This window comes from Lolium rigidum, chromosome 2, assembly GCF_022539505.1.
Source record: "Lolium rigidum isolate FL_2022 chromosome 2, APGP_CSIRO_Lrig_0.1, whole genome shotgun sequence".
NCBI lineage: Eukaryota > Viridiplantae > Streptophyta > Magnoliopsida > Poales > Poaceae > Lolium > Lolium rigidum.
The window spans coordinates 9641098-9662898 of NC_061509.1; positions in this window are offsets into that span (position 1 = coordinate 9641098).

The following is a 21801-nucleotide window of genomic DNA, read 5'->3' on the forward strand; positions in this document are numbered from 1 at the left end:
CCATGGCTGCCACTGCCACCTGCTTGTAGTGCGTCCACTCTGCACCGAAAGAAACCAATCTCATGTTCAGTAACACAACAAGGAGCGCGGCGAGAGATCAACAGGCGCAAACGCTGCCAGCATCCCAGGTGGTAGTAGAAGGTCTAAGCTAGGCGGGCCACGAGATCTACCTACGAAACCGATCGAGGCGGCAGCGCGTGCGAGAAGGGGAGGGGTGAGAGAGGAGGAGGGGCGTTACGCTCAGCGCGACGCGGGAGCGGGCGGACGCGTCGTTGAGGAGGGCGAGGCCGAGGCGGAGGACGGGGGCGGGGCGGCGCGCGCGGAGCCTGCGGGCGAGGGAGAGGTACTCCCAGGCGCAGCCGCCGCCGTGCTTCGCCTGCTCCTCCAGCCGCAGTAGCCGCGCCTCCTCCTCCGCCGTCGTCGCCGTCGCGACCGCCATGGGGACGAGGGGATCGAATGGCTGGTTTCGCTTTTGTGCTGCCCTGGAGCCGCGAAACCACCGGCAGCGCCGCGCCAGCGCCTCCACCTGCGATGCTATTTCCGCGGAAGGGGAAGGCAAAGCTCAAGGAGGGAGGCAGCAGGTCAAGGCAGAGCTCGAGGTGGGCGCGGACGCGAGCGATTGGGGAGGAGGCGCGAGTGAGGGGATTGGGGAGGACGAGCCCGCTCGGGGATTGGCAGGCCGGCGGCTAGGGTTTCCGCCCGTCGGATGTCTCCTTTTATATGGTTGTGACTTGTTCCTGGCCCGAATGAACGGACGAGATTCCCCACTGACACCTGCTGACAAGATCCAATGGCCCAGAAACGCTAATCGCTGTGAAGCCCCCATGGGGGGGCATCATATATACCCCTGGATTCTGGTGGCTTTGTTGCTGCGACCCACCACACGTCTAACAGTTCCCGGAAACCCACGACCTACCTATAGAACTGGTCAAGTTAATTCATTCATTCTAATAGGCGAGGTTAGGTTGGCTTACATATATAATTCATTCTAATAGTCGAGGTTAGGTAGGAAACTACAGAATTCCTGTAGTGTATTATAGTTCATATGTATCAACTGAATTGGATTTCCCGTGGCATTACTATATATCGGCTCTTTCAAAGGCCCCCAATAACACATGAAAAGTTTTTGTCCGTGTGATACGGAACAACGGGTGATGTTCAATAATTTCAACCGTATGCGCCTGGGCCGCTGCAGTTTTCGGAACGAGAATAACGTACATGGAAATGCTTTTGAGAGCATAACAGAAAATTCGCACACCGTGTGTAAACTTTTCGTGACATTTCCTTCAATGAGTCTGTCTCGTTTCTTCTACTCATCTCAAATGCTGATGAATTAAAAGTCGTGTATATTGTCTCCTGATATTCCGTCAACGGTCTACCTTCTTCGCCTTCCTCCAGCGTGCCACATAAGCGTCTCCTACGACTCGGATTCCTCGGCCGCGCTACATATCCGGCTACAGAGGAGGAACATACCCTCCCGACGACTAACCACCCAACCGGCTACTCCCCCTCGTACTCTGGTTGGTCCTCCGCCGATGATGAAGACGCAAGAAATTTGGAGGTCGACTGATAGCTCTAAATTATGTGATTTGTAGCTATGACTTTTCCCCGGGTTTCCACTTGTTTTCGCTGGTTTGATCTTTGACTAACGATAATAATGCGAAACAAAGAGACATTTTGCTTTAACGAGGCTTTCAGGTGTTTGACCGATTTGGCATTTTCACCCGAGCCTCCAGAGAACTTAACGACCAGGGATACGTGTGCATCCTGCCCTTATCAATGCCCGTATGGGACGCTATTGCCTCCATGTCATTATAAGGAGCAACTTCCGTGAAGGGACACACAATGAAATCAGATCACAGCAACCGCCATTCGCCCTAGATCAGAGAGGAAAAGATCTGGAGAAGAAAGGGAAGAAAGTCGATTTAATTTGTGATCTCCACCCTCTAGATCACCCATTGCACCATCCATTCCACTTGTATACAATAGAGGAACATTCACACTTCTAGAGTTAGGGTTGAGACTCTATTCATACATGGTTTATATTTGTATTTGATCTCCCTTATTATGGATTGCTATGGTAATATTGAGATGATACTTATTTACTTCCTGATTATATCATTGTGTTCCCCCTCTTCCATGTGAAAGTAAATCACCATAGGTGTGGGACATGTAGAGGATTGGTGATATGTGACGTGCCTTTAATTTTCATCCATTTGTGGCTATGATTATTATTATATTATGCAAGAATGATTACGTATGTTTACCTAATGCTTGTTGTCTAATTAAGGGAATGGGCAACATGATCTTGAGACAGCGTAGATATGAACTTTTTTACGAGTGAATCGGTGACCTCCGGGTGACACGGTTGATATCAAAGAGGATCTAGTATTTCTCGAGAAACAACAATATACCATGGCACGTGTAACCTTGATTTGGTCTCACGACCATAATCATGGTGCTAGCCAGGGCCGCTGACTGACGCACTATAGAATCATGCGTGTTCGATGAAGACTGCCCGTGGAGTCCAACTAATTATTGGTTTCTTGCCTACTTGCATAACTGTATAAAAAAATATAAATCACTTAGTCTATTTACTACATTGGCATATTCAGTGCTTAGACCACTTCAACTTTCTTTACTTTTATGTTATTTACTTGCAAGCATCTTTCACAACACAACCTCAAACTGTATTTAAACTCACTCTTTCACCTTTCACCACTCATAGTCAATTTAGATAAGACTAGTGACACCTTGGGTGTGACAGAAACACTGCAATTACTCACCTAAGCTCTTCGTTGGAATCGATATTAAACCGGAAGTCACACTTCCACAAGGATACTCTAACGAACTTGTGCTCTTGCAGGCATCAAGCATCGTCGACGAAGATCACACACGCTATCTTTTATGGAGATATACTATGCGATGATAGGTATCACACACGGTTGCAGATATGTATCACAAACATTGAATCTATTGAAAATCGTTTGTGAATATTTTGGTTGTGAAATATTACCACAAGTTTGCCATTTTTTTCGAAATGCAAACTCAAAAGCTTTGCTCCACTTTTCAAGCTACGTAATGACGAAGCACTCAGTAGCATGGACGGCCAAGCACAGGAACGCTGGCCGGTGGGCACTGGCAGTTGGATAGATATTACTCATGTTTGGATGTTCCAGAGGAAAATGCTCAATATTAATGTTTACATCACGTGAGAGAAGCTGTTTTTTTACGGTATAGAAGAGTCTAACTACGAATAAGTTTGTAACTGACACGTCTTTTTCAAGGTGTGATTTAGGAAGGATCGGCCAGGTTGTTGGAGCTGGGCCGTCACAGCCTCACAGGCAAGTGCACGACCTAACGACTGATTTTTTTCCGAAAAAGGACGCTTTATTATTTCAGAGTTTGACGTAATACACCCTCTGTATAACTAAGATGCACACAGGTACAATCGAAGCATAAAAAATTCAAGTACAAAAAGAGATCTCTGAACAGTCCAACAAATTATGGTGATGGAGCCGCTATCCTTAGACTATGCAGCCACCCATGTTGGGTAGTAAACTCCTTGGCCGTATTCTCCAATCATATAGACACCTCCGCAAAGAGGTCGCTCCAAGCGCTGAAGCGGCGACCATAAACGGAGCGTATCCGTAGATCGGTAAATTACCTGTATAAGAGAAGAATTTTTATCATTGAAACCTTGTTATTTCTCCATAGCCAAAGCGACCAAATAACGGCTAACGGTCCCACCCTAATAAGACTCCTAAACCTGACCTCTATCCCATTTAGCCAATTGCCGAAGATGTTTGCAACGCTACGCGGGGGGGGGGGGTATAAGCTAGAACCTATATGAATGATTGACCATATAGCTTTAGCAAACTGATATTGGAAGAAAAGATGTTTAATTGTCTCATCTTCGTGACAGAAAACACATCTCTTAAATCCATGTCAGTTCCTTCTTGCAAGGTTATCTTTGGTGAGGATAACACCACGACGTAGGTACCAAGCAAAGACCTTCGTTTTTAGTGGTATCCTTAGCTTCCAAATCCTTTTATTATTATAAACCGGTTGAATAGGTTGAATCAATGCTTCATACATGGATCTCACTGAGAATTTACCATTCTTGGTGATTTCCCAGCGGAACAAGTCTTTCCCTTAGACCAACTGGATTGAAGCTAATCTTTGTAGCAATTCATTCCAGTTGGTTAATCGGAAACCGACTACGTTGCGCCGGAAGGTCATAGATGGTGGAGAGATTTCCATCACCCTTTGCAGGGTTACATCCTTCTGATGTACTATCCTATATAAAGCTGGATATTGTTCCCTGAGTGTAGTTATTCCCAACCATTTATCCTCCCAGAAATGAATTTCCGACCCGTCCCTAATGGAGAAAGACCCGTGCGGAAAGAAGTGATTCTTAGTAGCCATAATGCCAGCCCAAAAATGCGAATCTCTGGGTTTCCAAGAAACCGGAGAAAAAGCTTTGGAGCCGACATATTTCCTTCTCAACAAACTTTGCCAAACCCCATCCTCAGTTAAGAACCTAGCCAACCATTTACCTAGTAGGGCCTTGTTCTTAACCTCTAGATCGTGGATGCCAAGTCCACCTTGACCTTTGGGGCGGCATACAACGCTCCATTTAGTCAACCGATATTTTTTCTTCTAGCTATCTCCTTGCCAGAAAAATCTTGATCGGAGATAATCCAATATATGAAGAATTCCTTTCGGCAATTGGAAGAATGATATCATGTACAGTACCATATTTGTGAGTACTGAATTAATGAGTACCAATCTTCCACCAAGAGACAGAAGCTTTCCTTTCCAACTGCTCAATCTTTTCTACAACCTTTCCTCAACCATTTTCCATTTGTCTAGAGTAAGTCTCCGATAGTGTATGGAATACCTAGGAAGCTAATGGGAAAAGAGACTAAATCATATCCGAATAGTTCGGCGTATTGGTCGGCCTCGTCTTAGGCATCACCGAAACAAAACAATTCACTTTTATGGAAGTTGATCTTTAGACCCGATAACTTCTCGAAAGCTCAGAGGATTAACTTCAGATTTCTTGCCTTATCAAGATCATGATCCATGAAAAGAATTGTGTCATCGGCATATTGCAGAATAGACAGTCCCCCATCAACCAGATGGGGCACCACTCCTTCAATCTGGACATCTACCTTGGCACGCTCTATTAAAATAGCAAGCATATCCACCACAATGTTAAATAACATTGGAGACAATGGATCACCTTGCCTTAACCCTTTCTTTGTTTGGAAGTATTTTCCAACATCGCCATTGACTTTGATGGCTACACTTCCACCAGAGATAAAGTTATTAACTAGAGCGCGCCATTCGGGTGAAAAGCCTTTCATTCGGAGCATTTTTTGAAGGAAAGACCATTTAAATTTATCATAAGCCTTCTCAAAGTCGATTTTGAGGATGACCCCACTCAACTTTTTGCGATGCATCTCATGTATCTTCTCATGCAATGTCACGACACCATCTACGATGTATCGACCTTGCATAAACGCAGTTTGAGTTGGACGCACAACTTGATCGGCTACAGAATTAAGTCTAATAGTAGCAAACTTTGTAAAGATCTTAAATGAAACATTTAGGAGACAAATAGGCCTAAACTGCTGGATACGATCACTATCGCTAACCTTAGGAAGGAGAATGATTTCTCCAAAGTTAATGCGAAAGAGATCTAATTGCCCCTTGTGCAGTTCATGAAGCAAATCTAGTAGATCATTTTTTATAGTATCCCAGAATGTTTGATAGAACTCGGCTGGGAAACCATCCGGTCCCGGTGCCTTGTTATGCTCCATCTGGAAAACTGCTTTCCTAATCTCCTCCTCCGTAAATGGAGCGGAAAGGACATCGTTCTCCGTAGGGGACACCTTTGGGATATCATCTACTCTGGATTCATCCAAAGATATATGTGAATCCTCAGGTGCGCCAAACAAACTCTTGTAATAAGAAGTAATGTACGACTTTAACTATTCATGAACCTCGATCGTGTCGTCATCCTGAACCAGGGAATGAATACGTTTCTTTCTATGTCTGCCATTAGCGACACTATGAAAGTATATAGTATTCGAGTCCCCTTCCAGTAGGAATTGAGCCTTCGATATCTGGTACCATTTGAGTTCCTCCTCGCGTAATAAGCCGGCTAACTTCGCGTTGTATTGATTCTTTAGATCAAGTCCATGCATCATCAACCGTCTAAATTCCGCGATTGCATCTAACTCGTCAATTGACGTGGAAAGGCCGAGTTTCTCTTGTTTGAGCTGACCAACCATATGTCGAGCCCACCCTCCAAGGTATTTACGCACAGCCCTGAGCTTGCTATTCCACCTTTGAATTGGAGAGGCGGTGACATATTGTTGGTCCCATACATTCTTAACCATATCGGAGAATCCCTCTCTATGTAGCCATCCAAGTTCAAATTTGAACGGACGTTTACAAGGAGGAGTTGGGTTCCCGGTAGTTAGAAGTATGGGAGCATGATCCGACAAAGATTCAATTCGAGGAAGAGCGCGTACGGAGACAAGAGGAAATTTGGATTCCCAGTCCGAATCCATTAGCACTCTATCGAGCTTCTCATATGTCACGGATCAGGAAGACTACTAGCCCAGGTGAATTGCCTCGCAGTCATTGATATTTCTTTCAAATCCAAACTGTCTATAACAGCATTGAAAAGAAAAGACCAATGACTCTCAAACCTACCCTTACTTTTCTCATGTGGATATCTAAGCAAATTAAAATCCCCTCCTATGATAATAGGGTGTGGATTGTCTTTTGCAAGATTAACCAACTCTCGAAGAAAGGCTGGTTTGAGGGCATCCTGGGCCGCCCCATAGACAGATGCTAAACTCCAAATGAAATTATCAGATTTATTCCGAATGTGAAGCTTTATATGAAAGTCACCACCCAAATTATCTAATATTTCCGTAGTCAAAGTTCGGACACATATGAGTAAACCCCCGGACCGACCTCTCGGGGGTCACGACACCCAAGCAAAATCTTCACCACCAGAAAGGCGATTTAGAAAGCTTGTGGAGTAATGACGCTTTCCGGACTCAGAGATCGCAATAAATCTAATGCATGATCCCGAATAGATTCAGAGATGTGTAAGTGTTTAGCCAAGTAACTAAGATCTCTGCTATTCTTAAACATGCCATTCATTTGGGAACATGAGAAGATTTGGACACTCTTTCCTTTCTATTAGGCCAAGCGCTTTTCTTAATTGAAGAAGTTCTAGACTTACGATCTTTTGCCATGAGTTCATAGCATGAACTAAGCATCGTATCGTCCAAACTGACCTCAGATACCTCCCCTACAATATGTGAGAGAAGCTGGCCATCCGAAACGGCGTACGCTTCATCATCATCATCACTTGTATGGGAAGTATCCGACTTGCTCTTCGACACAGGAGTAAATTTTAATCTATCATACACCATGTGTTTCAGTGCATTAGTCGAAACAGAAATTAAATCATGAGAAGAACCCAAAGAAACGCGTAGATTATGCAACTTCGAAGAAATCTGGGGCGTTGAAAAAGATAAAAACGATTTATCACTAGATGCAATACCTGCGCGGTCGAGGTTTGAAGCCACCTTAGCTAAGGAGTCCTCGTCCGTGGTCTCCGCGCCATCAGCTGCCACCCCATGCCGCATGCTCCTACGCGTTGGGGTGACAGACTTGGCACGTCGCGAGGTTGCCACCTTACGGGGAGGAGTGGACGGTGCAGCCCCCCCCCCCCCAGGTGATGGAGCCAGCGTGAGTCGATGTCGCTTGAACCGCCGATGACGTGGGCAACAGCGGCACGGCGCGCCCTTGGCCACCTCCGTCCGGCAGCAGTGGCGGTCGCTGCGAAGCAGCCACCTCGACGCCAAGACCAGGTGGCCCAGCACCCATGGTAGCCGCCTCCGTCAGCGTGCGACGTTCCGTCGCAGCGGCTTTAGCGGCCATCCGATATCGCTCCTCCGCTACCGCAGCAGTAGCAATTGTGTGGCGGCTCACTGCAACAGCAGCCTTGGCCCCGCCAAGCTGCATGGGAGCCGCGGCAGCGGCTGGTCGATCCGCAGCAGCAGCCGAGACCCGGGCAAGCTGGCTCGGAGCGGGGCTGCAGCGCCTTTGAGCGGAGCGGCCGGGTCTGGGGCACTGTCTCGCCCTCCTGGTGGTCTGTCCGCGCCGGGACCAGCGGAAGGAGAGGCTGAGTCAGCAGAGGCCACCTGGACCTCCTCCGACTCCACACCAGCCGAGGATACTGGAGCCGACGAGGCATGCGCAGAGTAGAGGGTGTGAGATGCCCCCGAGGAAGACCTGGCGATAGTGTGCACCCTGCCCCTAGCAGGTAGGACCACCCTCCCTGGTGTCCTGCTCGACGAAGAGGTAACCAAAGAGGCAACCTTGTCCGTCGGTGTACTGGCCGAGTCCGTCGGAGTGAGGCGCCTCTCAAATTCCGGACTGACCTCTTAAAGTCTTGCGACGATCTCCTTAGCCACTTCGGTCTGCGGGTTACTATTAAACGGTGTCACCACCATGATAGCTCCAGCCACCCGCGAACCGCCGGAGCTTGACCCAACAGCCCCACCTGAACCTCCAAACTTCCCCTCAAAGAAGAATTTGTAACCTCAGGGTCAACACGCCCCTCAGAAGTGTCCATAGCATCATCATCATCCGCAGTCTCCTGAGCCCCCCCCCCCCCCCCTCATCATTTCCGTTGTTAATCTTCTCCCATAGGAATGGAACAAAGTCAAGATCAGGCACAAAATCAACAGGCTCTCTACGGAAATGAAACTCAAAAGACTTAAACTTCACCACAGCATCCGAAATAGCATATGAGCCCGGCTCCGAGACTGTCATATCCAAGACCGAAGAATTAACCATGGCCACCTGTAACATCCCAAGTTTTCAATAAAAGGAACAAGAGAGAAATTTCAAGAATCCGAAAATCAGAGCCAACAAAAACTTTTTCTCATCATATAGGACTACGCATTATAGCTCACCTTATTATTTTAGTTGAGTGTGCTTTTGCCATGATGCTTGCTTATGTGTTCTCTCTTACTCTAAAACCCTAACAATGATCACTTGATCTTCCAAAGTCAAATAAAAAGAAAATAGAAAAGAAATTATAAAAATCAATTTCACACACCCATATGGCCTATGCCATTTTTACAAATCTTTAATCTAGACCAATTTGGTTGGCACCATTAGTTGTAAATGGGTACTAAACACTTATTAACACTTTTGGAAACAACAAAACTCTTTTCAAATCAAATTTGAATCAAATTTGTGATCACATGTGATTATGGTCATGTGAGACTTTCTCAGCATGATACCCACTTTGAGCCCCTGGTTTTTAACTTTTTCTTTCTACACTTGGTCAACTCCTTGCACCTCTTCCAAGACAACATCAAGGACAACAACTTTGCTCAAAACACTCACCCCAAACTCTGCCTAAATTTCAAACTGGAAGCAAGCCAAGTGGAGACATTGAAACAAAACTAAGATCATATGCCATTTTGAGATTTTGCAAACCAATTCCAAATTGACCCAAACCAACACCATTCTACTCCTTTAAATATATGATTACAACCCACCAAAAAGAATTGCAAAATTCAAAAATATTTTTCTTTCGGGCATTACATCAAACACCTTTAGGGCAGGGTACACAATGTTGCCCATGCTGGATTTTGGAGAGGACCAAGTCCAACCTGAGCCACCACAACAACCCCTGGACCCTCCTCTCACTTCCCAACATCAGTGCTACCACTTGCATTCACCACTGCTCCACGATTTTGACCAAAGCTTGCCATGCCGAGGCATGGCATGCCACCCTCATGCCACCATCGCCTCTGGTCACCACAGGGCTGCCTCACCTTGTCAATTCTCTTCCTATCACTCACCTGACGCTGCCCAGCCATTGACTCGACGAAGCCATGTACCGGAGACGCCAGAACGCGAGCGCCCAGTGGCGCCCAGAACTCGCCCATGCCGCGCCAGAGCGCGCATGGCGCCAACCCTGGACGCGCCAGAGCGTGACGACGCCCACTGCCTCGCTCCACCTCGACCCTTCCTCTCAGCGCCAGTCGACGCATGACGGATCACTGAATCGCCTGGACACGCCCACTGGCCCGCGGGAACGCCATGCTCGACGACCACGACTCCGTTCACCCGCCGCGGCATTGACACTTCCCATCAAGCTCCCCATCGCCACAGAGCCTCTGCCGCGCCACGATCAAGCGCGTCAGCTTCACCATTGCATCAGCAACCAGACGAGCCCATGTCTTTCCCCTTCGAAACCTTGGAACGGCGACGACGACGATGGCCCTAGCTCCGCCCCATGGCCACCTCCCTCTCCTATAAAAGGAGAGCTCCTCCCACCGAATTGAGCACACCCATCTCTTCCTCTCCTCACCACAGTTCTCATCGCCACCTCAATTCAGTCGATTAGCCACCCCACTGCTCGAATTGCAAGATCGTCACCGCCGCCAGTACACGGAGCCCGCCGGAGAAGGAGACCACCTCAGGCGACGCAACTGCTACCATTGGCTTCCTCATCGACGACAACGTACCTGCGCACATCTCCGACGACCGCCGGAGCTCCGACGAGCTCGCCGACCCCCTACCGCCACCTCCCGTAAGTCCACCTCTCGTCGGCGACGACGAAGCACCTCGGCCGTCGATCTCCCTTCTAATCGCACGGCCCTCCTCTCTCGTACCGTTTCGCTGAAAACTTCTCAATGACAGGTGGTCCCCACCATGTCAGCTGCCCCGCTGAGAAGCTGGGCCGGCCCATTTCCTTCCCGCACTGTCCAGCCCGTTAGTTTTCCCGCCAGCCCACGATTCAAATCCATTTTGAAAAATAGAGAAATGATACAATCTGATGTCAACTTTGAAATTTAATAGGGACAAATCTATTAGGCCAATTTTTACAAATTTTATATATTTGGAAACCTTAGGAAATTAGCTACACAATGACACTGGATTGAACCCTAGATCTACTATAGAATTAAAGTGAGAAAATAAACAAGGCATGGACTTTTCTTCCTTAGAATAATTATTAAAAATCAACCATAAATGCTTTTAAGTTAATTCCAACTCCTATAATTCACTTTTCACTTGTACTAATTGTTTCTGCAAAAATATGCCATGCTTACTTTGAATGATCATGGCCTAGTTTAATTAAAGGACTTTATGGCTATTTCTAGTCAAAGATATTGTCCAAAACTGTTAAGAAATCATATGGGAGTGTTTCTCTCATTTAAATCTTGTCACAACCAATTCAAAATGAGGTAGAGACTCTAGTCATTTAGGTCTCATATGAATTGTTGGTGATATTAAATCTTTACCATGTTAGGATTAAATGGTATGAGGTGCTCACCTCATTTAAATCATTTTCTTAAATGATAAGTGTGAAGAGGTTGACTTTTGTCAACCTAGGTCACATATTATTCATGAGAGAAATTAAATCTTAATAAGATAATGAGAGGAAATTATTTCTCTAAGTAATCAAAAGAAACATGTAAATTAGAATGAGAGGAAATTATTTTTAATAATAAGAAAAACACATCAACCAACTTAATAGTAATGTGTGATGCTAGTCTAAGTGTGTGAATCATGAGTGTGCCTAGTTTAGTAAATAAGTTTGGTATGATGATTATGTACCCCGTATTCGTATTTTAGACGCTAGTACCGAGGAGTATCAAGAGGAGGAGGAGGTCTACTTCCAAGGAGAAGAAGACCACTTTGACCAATTCCCCAACCAAGGCAAGATAATACTCTTGCAAAGTGCAAAGCTCACCATGAGCAAAGCATTACCCCATTTACTTTATGCTTATGATCCTATTTCCCAGTTTTACATTTCCAAGTTTTATTTACTTTTGTTTTATCAAAGTACCTTTTGATTCATGATTCACTTGGTTAGTATTGGATTAGTACAAGAGTATCAAAGTTAGCCTAGAAGCAAAGCATAATACTTAGCACCCCTCAAACTTAGATGCTAGTGCTAAACTAAAAATGACTACTCTAGATGGGAACATGTGTTTGTGAAATAATGATGTTGAAAACCTTGGAATGATGAGTCTTTTCCATTGAAAGATTTTGAAGGTGAATATGACATGAATTTTTGACTTGGTGAAATGACTAAAACTGATGATTGAGTTGGATGCGATACCATTCCAATTTTTGAGTACCCCCACAATACCTGATTATGGGTAAGGCTTAGCTGGAAGTTTATGTGTCTTAGTATGGGTTCCCTCTGAACACACGTCATAGGGGTTATGCTTGAGGCTGCCTCCGTTGTTGAGAAAGGATGTGAATTGAGGTGAATTGTACGGCCAAGCCCTGTGCAGTTCCCGGGTTAACAGTTGGTTTTCACCGGGAGGCCAAGCTCATGGGGAGAGGTGCCTATACTAGGGTGTGTGATACGTCTCCGACGTATCGATAATTTCTTATGTTCCATGCCACATTATTGATGTTATCTACATGTTTTATGCACACTTTATGTCATATCCGTGCATTTTCTGGAACTAACCTATTAACAAGATGCCGAAGTGCCGCTTGTCGTTTTCGCTGTTTTTGGTTTCGTAAATCCTAGTAAGGAAATATTCTCGGAATTGGACGAAATCAACGCCCGTGGGGCCTATTTTTCCACGAAGCTTCCGAAGTACGAAGACGAAACGAAGAGGGGCCACGAGGCAGCCAGAGCATAGGGCGGCGCGGCCCCCGCCCGGCCGCGCAGCCCTATGGTCCGGGCCCCTCGCGCCGCCTCTTGACCTACCCTTCCGCCTACTTAAAGCCTCCGTGACGAAACCCCGCATGCCGAGAGCCACGATACGGAAAACCTTCCGAGACGCCGCCAACGCCGATCCCATCTCGGGGATCCAGAGATCGCCTCCGGCACCCCGCCGGAGAGGGGAATCATCTCCCGGAGGACTCTACGCCGCCATGGTCGCCTCCGGTGTGATGTGTGAGTAGTCTACACCTGGACTATGGGTCCATAGCAGTAGCTAGATGGTTCTCTTCTCCCCATTGTGCTATCATTGTCGGATCTTGTGAGCTGCCTACATGATCAAGATCATCTATATGTAATTCTATATGTTGCGTTTGTTGGGATCCGATGAATAGAGAATACTTGTTATGTTGATTATCAAAGTTATATCTATGTGTTGTTTATGATCTTGCATGCTCTCCGTTACTAGTAGATGCTCTGGCCAAGTAGATGCTTGTAACTCCAAAAGGGAGTATTTATGCTCGATAGTGGGTTCATGCCCGCATTGACACTCGGGACAAGTGATGAGAAAGTTCTAAGGTTGTGTTGTGCTCGTTGCCACTAGGGATAAAACATTGATGCTATGTCTAAGGATGTAGTTGTTGATTACATTACGCACCATACTTAATGCAATTGTCTCGTTGCTTTGCAACTTAATACCGGAAGGGGTTCGGATGATAACCTCGAAGGTGGACTTTTTAGGCATAGATGCGCTTGGATGGCGGTCTATGTACTTTGTCGTAATGCCCAATTAAATCTCACTATACTCATCATGATATGTATGTGCATTGTCATGCTCTCTTTATTTGTCAATTGCCCAACTCGTAATTTGTTCACCCAACATGCTGTTTGTCTTATGGGAGAGACACCTCTAGTGAACTGTGGACCCCGGTCCAATTCTCTTTACTCGAAATACAATCTACTGCAATACTCGTTTTACTATTTTCTGCAAACAATCATCTTCCACACAATACGGTTAATCCTTTGTTACAGCAAGCTGGTGAGATTGACAACCTCACTCGTTTCGTTGGGGCAAAGTACTTTGGTTGTGTTGTGCGAGTTCCACGTTGGCGCCGGAATCCCCGGTGTTGCGCCGCACTACATCCCGCCGCCATCAACCTTCAACGTGCTTCTTGGCTCCTCCTGGTTCGATAAACCTTGGTTTCTTTCGAGGGAAAACTTGCTGCCGTGCGCATCATACCTTCCTCTTGGGGTTCCCAACGAACGTGTGAGTTACACGCCATCAAGCATATTTTCCGGCGCCGTTGTCGGGGAGATCAAGACACGCCGCAAGGGGAGTCTCCACTTCTCAATCTCTTTACTTTGTTTTTTGTCTTGCTTAGTTTTATTTACTACTTTGTTTGCTGCACTAAATCAAAATACAAAAAAAATTAGTTGCTAGTTTTACTTTATTTGCTATCTTGTTTGCTATATCGAAAACACACAAAAAAATTAGTTACTTGCATTTACTTTATCTAGTTTGCTTTATTTACTGTTGCTAAAATGGCCAACCCTGAAAATATTAAGTTGTGTGACTTCACAACCACAAATAATAATGATTTCCTATGCACACCTATTGCTCCACTCGCTACTACAGCAGAATTCTTTGAAATTAAACCTGCTTTACTGAATCTTGTTATGCGAGAGCAATTTTCTGGTGTTAGTTCTGATGATGCTGCTGCCCATCTCAATAATTTTGTTGAATTATGTGAAATGAAAAAGTATAAGGATGTAGATGGTGACATTATAAAATTAAAATTGTTCCCTTTCTCATTAAGAGGAAGAGCTAAAGATTGGTTGCTATCTCTACCTAAGAATAGTATTGATTCATGGACTAAATGCAAGGATGCTTTTATTGGTAGATATTATCCCCCTGCTAAAATTATATCTTTGAGGAATAGCATAATGAATTTTAAACAATTAGATACTGAACATGTTGCTCAAGCTTGGGAAAGAATGAAATCTTTGGTTAAAAATTGCCCAACCCATGGATCGACTACTTGGATGATCATCCAAACCTTCTATGCAGGACTAAATTTTTTTTCACGGAATTTATTGGATTCAGCTACTCGGAGGTACCTTTATGTCCATCACTCTTGGTGAAGCAACAAAGCTTCTTGATAATATGATGATCAACTACTCGAATGACACACGGAAAGAGCTCCACAAGGTAAGAAGGTAAATTCTGTCGAAGAAACCTCTTCCTTGAGTGATAAGATTGATGCTATTATGTCTATGCTTGTGAATGATAGGACTAATATTGATCCTAATAATGTTCCATTAGCTTCATTGGTTGCACAAGAAGAACATGTTGATGTGAACTTCATTAAAAATAATAATTTCAACAACAATGCTTACCGAACAATTCTAGTAACAACTATAGGCCATATCCTTATAATAATGGCAACGGGTATGGTAATTCTTATGGGAATTCTTACAACAATAATAGGAATTCACCCCTGGACTTGAAGCCATGCTTAAAGAATTTATTAGTACACAAACCGCTTTTAACAAATCGTTGAAGAAAAGCTTGGGAAAATTGATATACTTGCTTCTAAAGTCGATAGTCTTGCTGCTGATGTTGATCTTTTGAAATCGAAAGTTATGCCTAATGAAAATCATCATAATAAGATTGTTACTACAGCAAATGCCATCCAAGTTAGAATTAATGAGAATATAAGATTAATGGCTGAACTGCGTGCTAGGTGGGATAGAGAAGAAAATGAAAAACTAGCTAAAGAGAAGAATGTAGCTAAAGTTTGGACTATTACCACCACTTGTAATGCTAATGCTACACATGTTGCTGCACCTCCTACTAATACTAATAAAAGAATTGGTGTTAGCGATATTTCCACTTCTAATGCAAAGCGCGAGAACTCACTCGAAACCGCTAAAATCACTGAAATTGCTCGTGATAAAGTCGCTGAAATTTTTTCCAACATTGGGGATGATGATCCCATTGCTTTAGATTATAATGGTTTGAATTTTGATGATTGCCACATCTCTGAAGTTATAAAGTTCTTGCAAAAACTTGCTAAAAGTCCTAATGCTAGTGCTATAAATTTGGCTTTCACGCATCATATTACAAATGCTCTCATAAAAGCTAGAGAAGAGAAACTAGAGCGCGAAGCCTCTATTCCTAAAAAGCTAGAGGATGGTTGGGAGCCTATCATTAAGATGAAGATTAAAGATTTTGATTGTAATGCTTTATGTGATCTTGGTGCAAGTATTTTTGTTATGCCTAAGAAAATTTATAATATGCTTGACTTGCCACCGCTGAAAAATTGTTATTTGGATGTTAATCTTGCTGATCATTCTACAAAGAAGCCTTTGGGTAAAGTTGATAATGTTTGCATTACCGTTAACAATAACCTTGTCCCCGTTGATTTTGTTGTCTTGGATATTGAATGCAATGCATCTTGTCCCATTATATTGGGAAGACCTTTTCTTCGAACTGTTGGTGCTACCATTGATATGAAGGAAGGTAATATAAAATATCAATTTCCTCTCAAGAAAGGTATGGAACACTTCCCTAGAAAGAGAATGAAGTTACCTTTTGATTCTATTATGAGAACAAATTATGATGTTGACACTTCGTCTCTTGATAATACTTGATACACACTTTCGCGCCTAGCTGAAAGGCGTTAAAGAAAAGCGCTTATGGGAGACAACCCATGTTTTTACCTACAGATACTTTGTTTCTATTTTGTGTCTTGGAAGTTGTTTACTACTGTAGCAACCTCTCCTTATCTTAGTTTTGTGTTTTGTTGTGCCAAGTTAAGCCGTTGATAGAAAAGTAAGTACTAGATTTGGATTACTGCGCAAAATCCCCCTGTAGGTAACTCAGAAAATTATGCCAATTTACGTGAGTGATCCTCAGATATGTACGCAACTTTCATTCAATTTGGGCATTTTCATTTGAGCAAGTCTGGTGCCATTTTAAAATTCATCAATACGAACTATTCTGTTTTGACAGATTCTGCCTTTTATTTCGCATTGCCTCTTTTGCTATGTTGGATGAATTTCTTTGATCCACTAATGTCCAGTAGCATTATGCAATGTCCAGAAGTGTTAAGAATGATTATGTCACCTCTGAATATGTTAATTTTTATTGTGCACTAACCCTCTAATGAGTTGTTTCGAGTTTGGTGTGGAGGAAGTTTTCAAGGATCAAGAGAGGAGTATGATGCAACATGATCAAGGAGAGTGAAAGCTCTAAGCTTGGGGATGCCCCGGTGGTTCACCCCTGCATATATTAAGAAGACTCAAGCGTCTAAGCTTGGGGATGCCCAAGGCATCCCCTTCTTCATCGACAACATTATCGAGTTCCTCCCCTGAAACTATATTTTTATTCCATCACATCTTATGTGATTTTTCTTGGAGCGTCGGTTTGTTTTTGTTTTTTTTTTGTTTGAATAAAATGGATCCTAGCATTCACTTTATGGGAGAGAGACACGCTCCGCTGTAGCATATGGACAAGTATGTCCTTAGTTTCTACTCATAGTATTCATGGCGAAGTTTCTTCTTCGTTAAATTGTTATATGGTTGGAATTGGAAAATGATACATGTAGTAATTGCTATAATGTCTTGGGTAATGTGATACTTGGCAATTGTTGTGCTCATGTTTAAGCTCTTGCATCATATGCTTTGCACCCATTAATGAAGAAATACATAGAGCATGCTAAAATTTGGTTTGCATATTTGGTTTCTCTAAGGTCTAGATAATTTCTAGTATTGAGTTTGAACAACAAGGAAGACGGTGTAGAGTCTTATAATGTTTACAATATGTCTTTTATGTGAGTTTTGCTGCACCGGTTCATCCTTGTGTTTGTTTCAAATAAGCCTTGCTAGCCTAAACCTTGTATCGAGAGGGAATACTTCTCATGCATCCAAAATACTTGAGCCAACCACTATGCCATTTGTGTCCACCATACCTACCTACTACATGGTATTTTTCCGCCATTCCAAAGTAAATTGCTTGAGTGCTACCTTTAAAATTCCATCATCACCTTTGCAATATATAGCTCATGGGACAAATAGCTTAAAAACTATCACTAGTAGGAAAAGCCTCATCAGTGGCGCACCAAAAACACATTCTGTGGCGCATGGGTGGTGCGCCACAGAATTCTCGCCACAAAAATAAGGATTCTGTGGCGCACCAGCCAATGCGCCACAGAAAGCTTATTTCGTGGCGCACCGGACGGTGGTGCGCCACGTAAACAGAAGTCTTATTTCGTGGCGCACCACCGCCGGTGCGCCACAGATTTTTTTAAAATTTCAAAAAAAGTGGCGGCCAGATCTAGATCTAGATCTAGATCTGGGGCCGCCGAATTTTTTTTTAAATTTTTCTGGAAGGTCGCCGGAGGTGGGTGGGGTGGGGTGGGTGGGTGGAGGATGAGGCCGGCCGGAGGAGGTGGTGGTGGTGGTGGAATAGGAGGAGGTGGAGGTGGAGGTGGTGGTGGTGGTGGTGGTAGAGGAGGAGGAGGAGGAGGAGGAGGAGGAGGTGGTGGTGGTGGTGGTGGTAGAGGAGGAGGTGGTCGCCGGAGGAGAAGGAGGAGCTGGTGGTGGTGGTGGTGGTGGTGGTGGTGGTGGTGGTGGTGGTAGAGGAGGAGGGTGGTCGCCGGAGGAGGTGGTAGAGGAGGAGGTGGTCGCCGGAGGAGGTGTTGGTCGTGTTCGCCGGAGTAGGTCGCCGGAGTAGTTCGCCGGAGTTGTTGGTCGCCGGAGTTGGTCGCCGGAGTAGGAGAGGAGAGAGGAGAAGTGGAGAAGTTGAGGAGAGGAAGAGAAGAGGAGAGGAGAGGAGGAGAAGGGGAGAAGTGGAGAAGTGGAGAAGTGGAGAAGAGGAAGAGAGGAGGAGAGGAGGAGAAGAGGAGAAGTGGAGAAGGGGAGAAGGGGAGAAGTGGAGAAGGGGAGAAATGGAGGAGAAGGAGAAGTGGGCGCCAGAAATTTCAAATTTGGACGTTAATTCTGTGGCGCACGGGCACTTGGTGCGCCACAGAATTTTTTTTTCTTTTTTTCTATTTTGCAGCAAAAAATCTTTAACTGCCCGTAACTTTTTACTCTTTTGGAATTTTGAGATTCTAAAAATTGTCCAACCGGGCAAGCCCGGTGAATTCGGATGTAGATTTTTCGTGGGAACATTTTGATATATTATGCGTTTTTTTTCGAGTTCGTATGCAACCAGAAATCCAGTTTGATGATTTTCCCACGCAATTTTGCAAAAAAAGTCGAAATTATTGTTTGTTAATTCTCAGTGGTAAAAGATGACATAATACATAGGCATCTTGAAGGGATTTATTTTTTGAAATTTTTATCTATTTTTTTTATTTTTTACGGAGGTTAAAAAGGCGATCCACGGGGGGGGTGGAGTTGCATGGAACTCATGTGCGCCACGAATAGTAAGGCTTTCGTGGCGCACCATCCCACGTGCGCCTACGAAAGTCTTAGTTCGGTGGGCGCACCAGGAACAATGCGCCACAGTAAGTCTTAATCAGCTGGCGCACCGTGCCGTGCGCCACGGAATGTCTTATTTCGTGGCGCACGTGATCCCGTGCGCCACGTAAATAGTGAAACCAATGATTGGGGCTGGCCCCACCAAATTTCTGTGGCGCATGGATCCCTGGTGCGCCACAAAATTAAGCTATTTCTGTGGCGCACCGCGTCTGGTGCGCCACAAAATAACTTTCTGTGGCGCATTTTAAACGGTGCGCCACAGAACTAAGCATCGCCTATAAGGGTTTTCCTACTAGTGTATTGTGGTATTGAATATGTAATTATGCACTTTATCTCTTATTAAGTTGCTTGTTGTGCGATAACCATGTTCACTGGGGACGCCATCAACTATTCATTGTTGAATTTCATGTGAGTTGCTATGCATGTTCGTCTTGTCTGAAGTAAGAGCGATCTACCACCTTATGGTTGAGCCTGCATATTGTTAGAGAAGAACATTGGGCCGCTAACTAAAGCCATGATCCATGGTGGAAGTTTCAGTTTTGGACATATATCCTCAATCTCAAATGAGAAAATTATTAATTGTTGATTACATGCTTATGCATAAAAGAGGAGTCCATTATCCGTTGTCTATGTTGTCCCTGTATGGATGTCTAAGTTGAAGAATAATCAATAGCGAGAAATCCAATGCGAGCTTTCTCCTTAGACCTTGTACAAAGCGGCATAGAGGTACCCCTTTGTGACACTTGGTCAAAACATGTGCATTGTGATGATCCAGTAGTCCAAGCTAATTAGGACAAGGTGCGGGCACTATTAGTATACTATGCATGAGGCTTGCAACTTGTAAGATATAATTTACATGATACATATGCTTTATTACTACCGTTGACAAAATTGTTTCATGTTTTCAAAATCAAAGCTCTAGCACAAATATAGCAATCGATGCTTTTCCTCTATGAGGACCATTCTTTTACTTTTATGTTGAGTCGGCTTCACCTATTTCTCTCCACCTCAAGAAGCAAACACTTGTGTGAACTGTGCATTGATTCCTACATACTTGCTTATTGCACTTATTATATTACTCTATGTTGACAATATCCATGAGATATACATGTTACAAGTTGAAAGCAACCGCTGAAACTTAATCTTCTTTTGTGTTGCTTCAATGCTTTTACTTTGAATTATTGCTTTATGAGTTAACTCTTATGCAAGACTTATTGATGCTTGTCTTGAAGTGCTATTCATGAAAAGTCTTTGCTATATGATTCACTTGTTTACTCATGTCATATACATTGTTTTGATCGCTGCATTCACTACATATGCTTTACAAATAAGTATGATCAAGATTATGATGGCATGTCACTCCAGAAATTATCTGTGTTATTGTTTTACCTGCTCGGGACGAGCAGAACTAAGCTTGGGGATGCTGATACGTCTCCGACGTATCGATAATTTCTTATGTTCCATGCCACATTATTGATGTTATCTACATGTTTTATGCACACTTTATGTCATATCCGTGCACTTTCTGGAACTAACCTATTAACAAGATGCCGAAGTGCCGCTTGTCGTTTTCTGCTGTTTTTGGTTTCGTAAATCCTAGTAAGGAAATATTCTCGGAATTGGACGAAATCAACGCCCGTGGGCCTATTTTTCCACGAAGCTTCCGAAGTCCGAAGACGAAACGAAGAGGGGCCACGAGGCAGCCGGAGCATAGGGCGGCGTGGCCCCCGCCCGGCCGCGCGGCCCTATGGTCCGGGCCCCTCGCGCCGCCTCTTGACCTACCCTTCCGCCTACTTAAAGCCTCCGTGACGAAACCCCCGCACCGAGAGCCACGATACGGAAAACCTTCCGCAGACGCCGCCAACGCCGATCCCATCTCGGGGGATGCAGGAGATCGCCTTCGGCACCCTGCCGGAGAGGGGAATCATCTCCCGGAGGACTCTACGCCGCCATGGTCGCCTCCGGTGTGATGTGTGAGTAGTCTACACCTGGACTATGGGTCCATAGCAGTAGCTAGATGGTTGTCTTCTCCCCATTGTGCTATCATTGTCGGATCTTGTGAGCTGCCTATCATGATCAAGATCATCTATATGTAATTCTATATGTTGCGTTTGTTGGGATCCGATGAATAGAGAATACTTGTTATGTTGATTATCAAAGTTATATCTATGTGTTGTTTATGATCTTGCATGCTCTCCGTTACTAGTAGATGCTTCCGGCCAAGTAGATGCTTGTAACTCCAAGAGGGAGTATTTATGCTCGATAGTGGGTTCATGCCTCGCATTGACTCCTGGGACGAGTGACGTAAAGTTCTAAGGTTGTGTTGTGCCGTTGCCACTAGGGATAAAACATTGATGCTATGTCTAAGGATGTAGTTGTTGATTACATTACGCACCATACTTAATGCAATTGTCTCGTTGCTTTGCAACTTAATACCGGAAGGGGTTCGGATGATAACCCGAAGGTGGACTTTTTAGGCATAGATGCAGCTTGGATGGCGGTCTATGTACTTTGTCGTAATGCCCAATTAAATCTCACTATACTCATCATGATATGTATGTGCATTGTCA